This window comes from Alligator sinensis, unplaced genomic scaffold (assembly GCF_000455745.1).
Source record: "Alligator sinensis unplaced genomic scaffold, ASM45574v1 scaffold395_1, whole genome shotgun sequence".
Lineage (NCBI taxonomy): Eukaryota > Metazoa > Chordata > Crocodylia > Alligatoridae > Alligator > Alligator sinensis.
In genome coordinates this window covers 1,175,184-1,186,657 of record NW_005842232.1, presented here as the reverse complement: position 1 = coordinate 1,186,657, position 11,474 = coordinate 1,175,184, and the positions used below count along the sequence as shown (strand labels likewise).

The window sequence follows — 11,474 nt, the reverse complement described above, 5'->3', positions numbered from 1 at the left end:
AGCCCCCCAACCACTGCCCTCTTTCCCAGCCCTCCCTATGGCTGTCCCGCCCAGCCCCAGCTCCTGGCTTTAAAAAAAAAAAGACCCAGACTCACCGGCTGCTGCAATGGCCATTGGGGCTTCTGGGGGCTTGTGATAGAGCTCCCCAGTCCGGATCACCCCTGACCTGGCAGCAGCCAGTGAGTCAGGGCTTTTTTTTTTTTTAAGAGCTGGGTGCTAGGGCCAGGCGGGGGATGGGGGCTCATGACAGACCCCTTCACACAACATGAGGCAGTGGGAGGCAGCAGGGATCACCCCCACACCTGGCAGCAGCCAGTGAGTGCTGGGCTTTTTTTTTCAAAGAGCCAGAAGCTGGGGCTGGGTGGGGCATCCACTGGTGGGGCTGGGAGAACAGGCGGGGGATTCGGACGTTTGGCTGAATCAATTCGGGACAGTGATTCGAATCACTGTCCCAAATCACTGTCCCCTGAATTGGCTGAATCCAAATCCAAAGTGAACGCTAGCTGCTTTGCATAGGCCTACTGACTACCACCTCCAAGGTGAGGCAGGCACCTGGTACCAAAGGGGTTCTGCTGTTACCTCCCCGCCCCCCATGGACAGAATTGCTCCCTGCACCCCTGCATGACCTACCCTCCCAAACATTCCACCATGGCCCCAAAATGCCCCTTACTGCCCTTTATTCATTGTTCCTGTCACTTCATTTGCCCCCTAGCTGTACTCTGTCTCCTGTTATGTCACATATTCCTATGCTCAGTCCCACCCTATCATGCCTCAGATCCATCAGACTCTACCATCTGCCTCATGCCCTACCAGGGCTTAACCTCCCCCGACCCCCAATCCATTGTATCCTCAATAGACTTGTCTGCATCATGCTTTGGCCCCCTGACAACTCACTGACAACTCACTATCCACCCTCATACCCTACTGAAGTCTGCTGTACTCTGAGCATTCAAACCTCACTGCAGTCCCTTACATCATATGGACCCCTAACCCACAATCCTTCTTGTTCCCAACCCTCATTAGATTTTATTTCACCCCCACAGACCTCACCATCCCTCTCAACCGCACACCTATCTGCCCCTCAGACCTATCAGACCCCAAATGCCCTAATCCTCCTCACCCCACACCACTTTGCAACTCCCTCCTACCTCTGTCTTCTGCACCATTGCACAGCTCAGCTTGCTTTTAGCCCTGCCGCTCCCTATTTCTCCCCCTTCTCTGATTTGTTGTTGGTTTGAATCCCCTAGGAACAAAGCCACACACTACAGGTGCCTGGGGAGCAGTGCAGCTTTATTGGACATACTAAGGGGTGAGCAGAGAAACAATTCTACCTTTTATGGAGCAACTCTGAAATTGCATACTACCAAATGGAGGAAAGTGAAAGGGATATTTCATTCAAATGCAATTATTAAAGTATCGAAGTCATTTAAAAGATGCTTCAATCTGTGCACTCTATCACCTAATCAGAGGAAAGAGGAAACAAATTCTATTAAAACAAGTCTAGAGTTCAGATTTATGAAAATTGCATCAGATAGCATAAATTGAAATGATATATTAAAAGGATGCTTATAGCATGAGTGTATATATGTGTGTGTGTGTGTGTGTGTTCACTCATGCTACAAGCATCCTCTTAATAGTGAGTGTATATGTGTGTATGTACACATACACTCACACACACACATGCTATAAACATCCTTTTAATATATAATTTAAATTTATGCTATCTGCTGCAATTTCCATAAATCTGAACCCTACACCTGTTTTAATAGAATTTTTGTTTCCTTCTTCCTGTGATTAGGTGATAGAGTGCACAGATTGCAGCATATTTTTAATGACTCTGATACCTTAATAATTGCATTTGAATGAAATATCCCTTTCACTTTTCTCCATTTGGTAACATACAATTTCAGATTTGCTCCATAAAAGCTATTTAACGGCTCCTCAGTGTAATCCTATAAATCAAAAGAAAAAATATCACTTCATCCTGTGTAAGTAAGCTACATGCAGTTGGAATTATTTAAGGTCCCCTCATTACTTTTACCTTTCTAAAACACTAGAAAGGAAATACTGGAGAACAGGTCTAAAAGTTGATGTTGGATGATTTTTACATTTTCAGCAAAACTCTCTTGTAAGTGGCTTGAAGGAAATGATTGGAACTATGACAGAATCTTGCCTTTCCTTAGTACCCAAATATTATGATTATTAGGTAGTAGTAATGGTTGCATTATAATCCACCTAAAAGTATGTCTAGGGGGGGCTTGTACATGTGATGATTTGACCATGTATACATGACAGAGAGTGAGGAAAATTGCCATTTGTCTAGCATAATGGTGTCACCATGTACATATGCCAATGTTTTTTCATGTCAAAATGTCTTTGAGGGTGGCAACTTAGACCACCTCCTAAGTATTTTAGTTTTATCGTGGCAAATCTATCACATATACATGTCATGTACAGGTCAACTCGCCACTTTACGTGTTCTGATGGCCCTTGGCCACCAGGTGCCACTGTAACTCACTGGTAATTTCATGTAATTTGCAGTTTGGTTGGAAAGTTTCTTGTGTAATGAATGCTTTATCACAGCAGGTGTAGCTAGAGAACCCAACACAGATCAATTTTCTGCTGATATATCAATCCTTCTACCTTAATAAGTTAATTAACTAAATGAAAAGTTTGGATTTTTTTTAATGAAACCTGTTGCTACTGGCTGTCTTGAAACTTACTCTACTGACAGCTACAATGTGTGTTGGTGTGTCAAAGATCAGGGAGTCTGAACTATGCCAGGCACCCTGGAGCACAAGCCCTGCAATTTTTAATGTAGACTCCTCTGAGGTAATACTATCTGCGTCTCTCAAAGAAACAGTTTCAAATATGCTCCCTGACTTTGGTGTGTCCTGTGTACTGCTGGCATCCAATTTAACGCTGCTGACCCCTGTCTTAAATGAGGCTCCTGACAGTGCCAGATCCAGGTCTCCCTCTCCCTGTTTCCTGATCTGTAACAGACATATGTTTTTGCAAGCATCTCCCTCAGCACTGAAAAGTGGGGTTTGCTCAGCGTAACACAATCAGAAACTGTCCCCAACTTTCAGGTCTCTGTGTTGGCAAGCAGGTCCCTCATTGCTGAAAAATGGGGTGCACTCAGCTGTATACAGTCAGAAATGCTCCCCAACTTTTGGGTGTCATGTGTACCCCAAACTCTCAATTTGCCCCTGGGCAAAGCATGCCTTCATGGCTTCTCACCCAAACACTAAATTCATGCTCCAGTGGCTAATGTGTGTGTCACTTCCCATCCCCCTGTGGTTTTGGATGCCATGGGACACCCCTCATGGCTGAAAACGCCCTCCCCACCCCCCACAAACCAAAGCATTGATTGAAAACACAGAAACTTACAAGAATAAAACTTTACTTCCTTTATAAATAAATAACATAAGAAAAATACCCATTCCCCTGCCCACCCCACTATTACAAATGTCCCCTTAGTGTCATCTTCTCTTATGTCTTGAAAACAACAACAGCAGGGGGCCCTGGTTGACAAGCACCTCATGTGATGCAGTGAAAGAAAGAGGACTTTGTCCCATACTCCCAAACTCTTTACTCCCCTCCCCTTACAGAAGTGGTCTGTATGGATGCATCTGTGGTCAAGCGATGCACAGCTGGGTAATTATCAGCGAGAGAGAGCATTTAGCCTGAATTATCTACACCTACACTAAGCAATTCTTTCACTGTCTCCCCTATTACCATATCCCCAAGGCCCCTGCAACAGAAAACTTAACAACAGCTCAGCTTCTGCCTCTGGCTTGTACTCATGTCCATGCTGCTGTTGGTGAAGGGACTGCGGGGGTGGGGGAGCAAACACCCTGCCCCTAAAATGCCCCCTGTGAACACCTGGTTGTGGTACCAAAATTTGCAACACTTCTGCACCATGTCTGCTCTCCTAGCACTGCACAGCTTGGGGGGGAGACATGGAGATGTCTCCCTCCCACTACCTTCTTTTTACCATCATATCCCTTAGAATTAAAAAAAGGATGGACACTCAGCAACACAATTATTCCCCTGAATCCCAACCTGAAGATCCAGTGGGTACACGCTGGTTACTGATGTCTTAATGCCCCCCCCCCCATTGCTGAGAAATGGGGTGTGCTCACTCAGCATTACAGAATGGGAAATGGTCCCCAACTTTTGGGTCCCATGTGTGCCCCAAAGTGTGCCAACCAGCACCTGTGTTTGCAATCTGGTCCCCCCATCACTCAACAATGGGGTGTGCTCATTGGTACACATTCCCACTTGGTACTCGACCTTCAGGTCTGCAGGGTCTCCCAAAGTGTGCAGCTGCCTGGAGGTGAAGCAAGCCTATAAGGCTCCTGTACATGCCGAACCATACAGCAGCCCAGTACCCTTTCTTTCCATGCAGGTCCCCCCTCATTGACAAATGGGGTTTACTCACATTCACACTCAGTACCCCACTTTCAGGTACCCAGAGCCCCTCAAAGTGTACAGGTGAAGCCAGGCAAGGCACACTTTAACAGCTCCCCTTGACCCTGCTGAACCTTGCCGTCCCTCTCACTGTTTCCTCATCTATCCTTGCCAGGCATCCAAAATTGTTACTCCCCTATCCCCCATGTCTGGTCCTTTACACTACAAGGAAGGGATAGGGGGTTGAATAAGAGGTCACCTCAAGATCTATAAATTGTGACCACAGCACACTTTGGGGCATACCCATTGAAACAACCCAACATGTCTGAGGAGCGTGAAAGAACTTAGTAGACATCACCACGTAGGGCATGGACCTTTCCTGAAGTGAAGGTCCTCATTCATGCTTTGGGGTGCTCAGAGGTCATCGACAGTTCATGATCAGCCTGAGGGCCAACTGGCACATTTACATTGATGTTGCATGTAGAGTATCAGAGTGTGGTCACAACAGGAGCATGGAACAGTGCCAGGACAAGGCAAAGATGCTGCAGGCAAAGTTCTGTAAGGATGTTGCCAAGGCACAGTGCCTGGACACCCCCAATCATCATGTGCTTCATTACCAATCTCTAAAGCCACTTATGGAGGTACTGGATCGATGTGAAATGCAACTCACTGAGACCACCAGGGTGTCCTCTCCTGCGGCCAGTTTGACTGCAGCCAGCTCTCCCACCACACCTGCCACTCATGCTCCTGTCAGTGACTCCAGTTCAGATGACAGCAGGCGGGATGGGGGCATGTCACACGCCAGTTCTGAACAGCAGAAGGAGAGACCAGGGACCTCCACCTCCACACAAGGTATGCAAAAGCCCTGGCCAGTGTTCAGTAAACTGTCAGCTACTTTGAAAGCTGATTATAGTTGGCTGTGAGCTTTTGGGGCAGGGGTTTGTTTTTTTTAACTTCCCCAAGTTATGCCTATGTAGCCAACTTCTTTACAGATAATAATGGACCACTCCCCCACCCTCACCAGGCACAAAGTCTCGTGTGTTTTTTGTAAAACTTCTTGGTTTATAGACTGCAGCATTTGCACAGTGTGTCATTTGTGCAGTGCAAACCATACTTAAATTTGTCTGTTAATCAGATTTGTGTTAAATTTTTTTTCTTTTGTTCCTTTCCTGTTCTGATTACAACCCCTGACCGAGAACTATTAGGTGGATAAGCCAGGAATCTGATATGGGAACAGACAGGCTGGTGAGAAGCCTTAACGAATGTGCATACTGGATCAAAGAACTGGTCAGACAGGTTCAACAGTTTATGGGCAGTGTTATGGGGATCATTTGTGAAAGCAGCCACACAGCCACAAGGAAACATACAGAAAATAATGATGACTGCCAGGGGCTCTCAGGTGTACTGCTCACTGTCCTGGTGCTGCTGGTCATTGGAACTAGGACATCTGGCCCTGTTGCACCTTCTCATGCCAGTCCACTGCCACGGATCTCCTGTATTCAACCACTCACAGTGGTGAGCTCTCAATCAAGCTCTGATTAGAGACTGCCTTGCTGTTTCTAAAAGTTCTTTAATCAAGTTCTTAGATTCATTTTTTATTGCACAAATTTGGTTAATCTATTTTATATTGTAGTAATTGCTTAAAAATAGCCTAATACCATTAAGAATATTGACTCATACTTAGTTGTATTCCTGTTCTGTTCTCAGTTTATATTACTGTTTCATGTTAGTAAAGTTTGTCTTTCATGGATTTCTAACTTCAAGGGTGCAGTCCTTGTTTAGATAAGAGTTGATGTGCATTTTGGTAGGGCTAGGGTAGCATTCTGATCTGTAGTCATATAATTTTATAATGTCTGGGTGTTGAATGACACTTTATGTCTTTGAACCTCAGTTGTGGTTGTTGTCCTGTGAAAAGATATCAGGTGACTTTCAGTCACTTGTAATGGCATTTGGTCAGTGAATGAGACACAATCACAAATGATACCACTGAGTGTCCTTTGAAGCCAAATATAGATATGGATCCAGTCCTTGGTGTGTGCCTGATCTAGTGAAGCTATGGGTATTGCAAGGCATCCCTGATACAGCAGTACCCCAAGACCCTTCTGCCTCACCCCCATGTCCAGATGTTGAGTATGAACAGAGGGGTTTTGTGCTGGTTTGCAACATTGCACAGACAAGATGCTTCATAACAGGGGCCGCAGCTGTTCCCAACCTCAGATCAATGCAAAGCCCCCACCAAACACACACACACCCTGTGACATAAGCTCGATCAGCGTCTTCCCTGGGATGAAACATGAAAGAAGTAACGCTAATCACAGCTGATAACTGAGGCTGATAACTGATGAGAAAGCAATCCCTCTCCGCCCCACCCCCAAACACCCACTTCACATTGTTAGTTTTCATTTAGCTTACCCATGTAAGATACATGCATTCACTATATACTTCTACTAACTGATAAAGACCTATCATCCCTCACTTCCCCCCTCCCCTTCACCTACACCAAAAAGTGCTCCTCCAAGCTGGGTGAATATTGTTTTTTCTTTTGCCTCTCCATTGACTCAGTTTGGTGGGTGAGAAGCATGCTCAGAGAGACAGGTTGCAGTGCCCGATGATTTACAACCTGATCTCAGCATATGTGTCCTCCATGCCAAAACCTCTGTACTTTTTAAAGTGATGCATGCCTATACAGGTGTGATCTGTGCTTTAAACAGACAGTCATGCTAGTGTGGTCCTTTGTGACTCAAGGCAGTGTTATCGATAACTGTAGTCTGACACCAGTTGTCAGCCTAATTGTCCAAAATGTTTGGTGATAAAGGCTCACTGCTGGGAAAACCCGACATCTGTGTGGAGCTTCATTGAAAGCCATTGCTGCTTGGTCATCAATCAGTCCACCCCCCTAGAGCCCTTGCAGGACCTGTTTCCACATGGTGAGGCTCTGATGCTGGCTGGGCAAAGTGGCAGGTAGTCTAGCCATGGAGCAAAGCCTGGGATTGTCAGGTGACCCCAGTAACTAGACCCACCAGAATTCAGAATGCACACCTGAAACTTGACTGTTGAGTGCCCTGAAAGTTATGTAGGTAAGGGCATACCACAGCAAGAGGGGGGAACCCCAAGAGTGGGGCAGGGCTCTGATGCTGGCTGTGCAAAGTGGCAGGCAGTGTAACTGTAGGACAAAGCCTGGGATTGCCAGGTGACCCCGTAGGCAGACCCATCAGAAGTCAGGGTACATACCCAAAACTTGACTGTTGAATGTCCCCAAAGGTGAGGGCATTCCACAGCAAGAGGGGGAACCCCAGGAGCTGGGTAGGGCTCTGATACTAGCTCTGCAAAGCGTAGCTGTGGAGCAAAGCCTGGAATTCCTACCTGACCCCAGTAGTCAGTCCTGTCACTGTTGCAAGTTTTTGACACCAGACAGAGCAGTTCACCTTGGGTCATGGGGTCAGTCTGGGTCGATCTAGGGCATGAGAATTTCCTTTTGTGTTCTGGTGGAGATGTTAACATTGAAAAGAACTCCAGAAAGTAGCTTGAATTCACGGATCAGGGATACAAGTATTGTGTTCAGTGCACATTTAATTTTAATACTGAAGGCATGACCTGTAAAAAGGGGTTGGTGGTTGGGAGAGCTTGCAAAACTTGGAGTGGGATTTTGATCTTGGGTTCTAGCCAAGGCCTTAGGGTGACCTGCACAAGGGAAGTTTGTGTCAAACTGTAGAACTCATTGTGGCTGATCTGGAAAAGTGTTGAAAATGAGTACAGCAATCAGTACATTGATTGAAAATACACAGAGACTTATAAGACTAAAACTTTACTGCAAATATAAATGAGTAACAAAAGCACAAAAATGGTAAAAAGTGAATAACTTGAAAACTTCTGAATACCTAGTCCCATATCCCCAAACTGTAAAGCAATAAATAACATGAAAGATTATGTCACTTCATTTGCATCTCTCCTCCCAAAAATGTTTCAAACTGTCTCTTCCAAAGAGCCGTGGGAACTTTCTTGAACAACTGAGGTGCATGCTGCAGTGAAAGAAAGATGATCAGAGGGGTCACTCCTTAACACCAAACTCTTTCCTCACCTCCCAGTACAGCAGATTTCACAAGGGAGACCCATGGCCTTGTGCTGGGGACTGGGTGGATGCATCTGCTGTTGTCAAGTGAGGAACAGCTGGGAGGGCAATGAGACAGACAGAGACATTACCCTTACACATTCAAATGTACCTTAACCAATACTTTAATGGTTTCCCCCATTACCTTGCCCCCAAGCACACCAGCAACAGCAAGTTTACCAATGTCTTCAGTCCTGCCTCTGGATCCTTGTCCTGATGCTGCGGGGTCCAGACAGCTGTGAACCACACAGAAGATTTGAACAGTAAAATAAACTTTATTGGAATACAAATGATACTTCAAGAAGGATAATGATTAAAGTAATTACAACCTTTAAAAATATAAGAAATAATGACTAACTGCAAGTCAGAAGACAGAATATATTGCTTACAATAAGCATATCAATTTATGAGAGAGATAAAAAAAAAAAAAGAGTGTATTAAATTTACAATTTAGTAAAATATATTAAAAGTAGACAACTTTAGCTATTACACACCAATACCCCCTGCTATAATTTAGTACTACGAGGTCAAGGGCGTAGAATTGTTATGAGGCACACTCTAGTGTATGTTTGCAATTATGAATTTTTGGGCATGTCACGCATAAAAAGAGTTACAGGAAACATCATATCACATTGAGGGAGATAGAATGACATGAAAACCAGATTAATTGAAACAAACCCACTCATGTGTGCAAGCCCCCTAGGAAAAATTGGAGATGATTGAGACAGGTAAAGATATACTTGGGCTAGCTTTAATCTGTCCAGGTATCAACAGGAGTGTAGCTACAGTACTGACTGTGCAACGAATGAAAGAAGGCATGAAAAAGAGAGATGTTTAGTAAAGGCCTTGTTGCATGATAATTCCAGATTGCTCCTGGAGCTCTTAACCCCTGGATTGTCTGCACATTAACACCTGAAACTGGTTTTAAACAGTTATTATGCAGCTCAAATATACACCACTCCAGGGCAGGATGATCTCTGTTCTGTGCTACCCAGCTCCTGTTGCCCTAAGGTGCAGCCATTCTAGGCTACACCTTAATCCAAACACCCCATGTGCCCCCTTTCCCTGCTGTCCCAGATTGGGCCCACTGCCCCCTCCCCCAGCACCCCAGATCCCTGCTTACTGTCACCATGCCCCCTGCTTACTTGTGGCTGCCTACACTGTCTGTCCTGGGGGCAGACTGGAGGCAGGGGGGAGTGCTAGGAGTGGGGGAAACTGGAAGAGCCCCAGGAGGCAGGGGCCAAGGAGGAAGCCCAGAAAGGGAGGTGGGTATGTTGCCCTGTGGGGTCAGGCCAGCTCTCAGGATCCCAATATTGCGCTGTTAGACAGAAGGGTGTGGCACAATTGCACATATACAAAATACACAAATCCGTTAGATGCATACACATGCACACTACCAGCTCAGGCACATACACATCCAAACCAGCCTAGGCACATGCATACCTAGCACCAATTCAAGTACATATACTATACACCCCAAAAATCAATTGTCCATACCCACACACTCAGTACACATACACAGATTACTAATTCATATATCATACACACAATTCCATATATTTACACACACACACACACACACACTCACCAGCTCTCACATATACAACCCACCTACAGATAGATAAGTTCCTAACTTGGATGGCACGGTATGTATGTGTGTGCTTGGGGTACCTGGGATACTTGGGGGAAGGTTAAGGTAAGAGAAAGAGAGTTGAAGTGTAGGGAGTGAAAGTTGCCAGAACCAGGATTAGAACTGGTGGACTAGAGAGAAAAGCTGGCTGAAGAACTGAGGCTTGAGGTTACTTAAGGCAGATTGGGGCTGGAAACTGAGGCAGACAGCTGAGATATTGGCGGGGGAGATAAGTGGTGGCAAGGAGGAAACAGTCAGGAAACAGACAGAAACCCAACTTGGGGTTTCAAAATTACAGGTTTATTAGACAGTGTCACGGTGGGGTCCTACAGGAGGGCTGTGATCTCCTTAAGGCCCCTTCTCTCCGTGCCAAGTCGGCCCAAGGGCACCCTCTAATTCTCGCCCGCCATGTCTTTGTTGTTCAAATAAGTTTGGGAGGCTGCCTTACGTCTTCTTGGACACGGTTCGTTGTGACTTCTGTCCCTGTGGACTCCTGGGCCCCTCATGGGTCCCACTGTATGATGGGTAATTCCTGGGCACCCTAGCCTTATGGGCTATGCGTGGCTCCAGCAACCCCTTATACCACGCCCCAAGCCTCACAGTTGGAATAGACATTTGTCTGTCATATATACACTTGCCCTCTCTGGGGCCTTCTCTGTACTGTTGCCCTCTCTCTGGGGCCTTCTCTGCACTGCTGCCCCCTTCTCTGGGGCTCACCACGCCCACACTAGGGCTTCTCAATAGTGCCCCTCCTAGGGCTGGGGTCTATGCACCCCATATGCCGCACCCTTACTGGCACTGGGGTCCCCACACTACTGTGGGTCCCCTATAAGGCCTCCTCCAACCCCTTATAGCTTCACCCAAACCACCAGTGATACAACAACAAAGCAACACACAAGCCCCTAGGCTACAACATAACTTAAAGCTGCCCGGCTAAATCACATGGCTCAGAGATCCTAGAGCTGCCATCCTTTACCCGGCTTGAGCTGTACCTGCAGTCAGGCTTTTCCTCACATCATTGCTCCAGGCCTTTCTCCTCTGTTGACTGGCACGGGACTGCCCTAGCCTCAGCTCCTGGGCTTTATAAGAGCCAGGCCTTGCCCCTTACAGCCAGCTGACCGCTGGCAGGTGTGGGTCATTTGCTGCCTCCAGTTGCCTTGGCAACCCACAGGTGGGCTCCTTATTCCCTGCTAGGGATTTTTCTCTAGCAGTTTCTCCTCTTTAGAAGCAGAGCACCTCGGTGCTCTGCAACAAACAGACAACACACTACACAGCCCCATGAAGTTATTGGTTCCCCCCCCCCCCCCCACCACAAACAAAACA

At 46.3% G+C, this 11,474-nt stretch overlaps 1 long non-coding RNA gene across 2 annotated transcripts; it reads right to left on the bottom strand.

The window, feature by feature from the left end:
* Positions 1-7,854: 7,854 nt before the first annotated feature.
* Positions 7,855-11,203, bottom strand: LOC102387452. 2 transcript variants are annotated; one of them, XR_324278.1, is made up of 3 exons: positions 11,144-11,203; positions 8,667-8,757; positions 7,855-8,580 (listed from the first exon to the last, which is right to left on the bottom strand). It is a non-coding gene; the product is annotated as an uncharacterized LOC102387452 (long non-coding RNA). The 2 variants fall into 2 exon arrangements; XR_324279.1 differs by having other exon boundaries at positions 11,128-11,201.
* Positions 11,204-11,474: the final 271 nt, after the last annotated feature.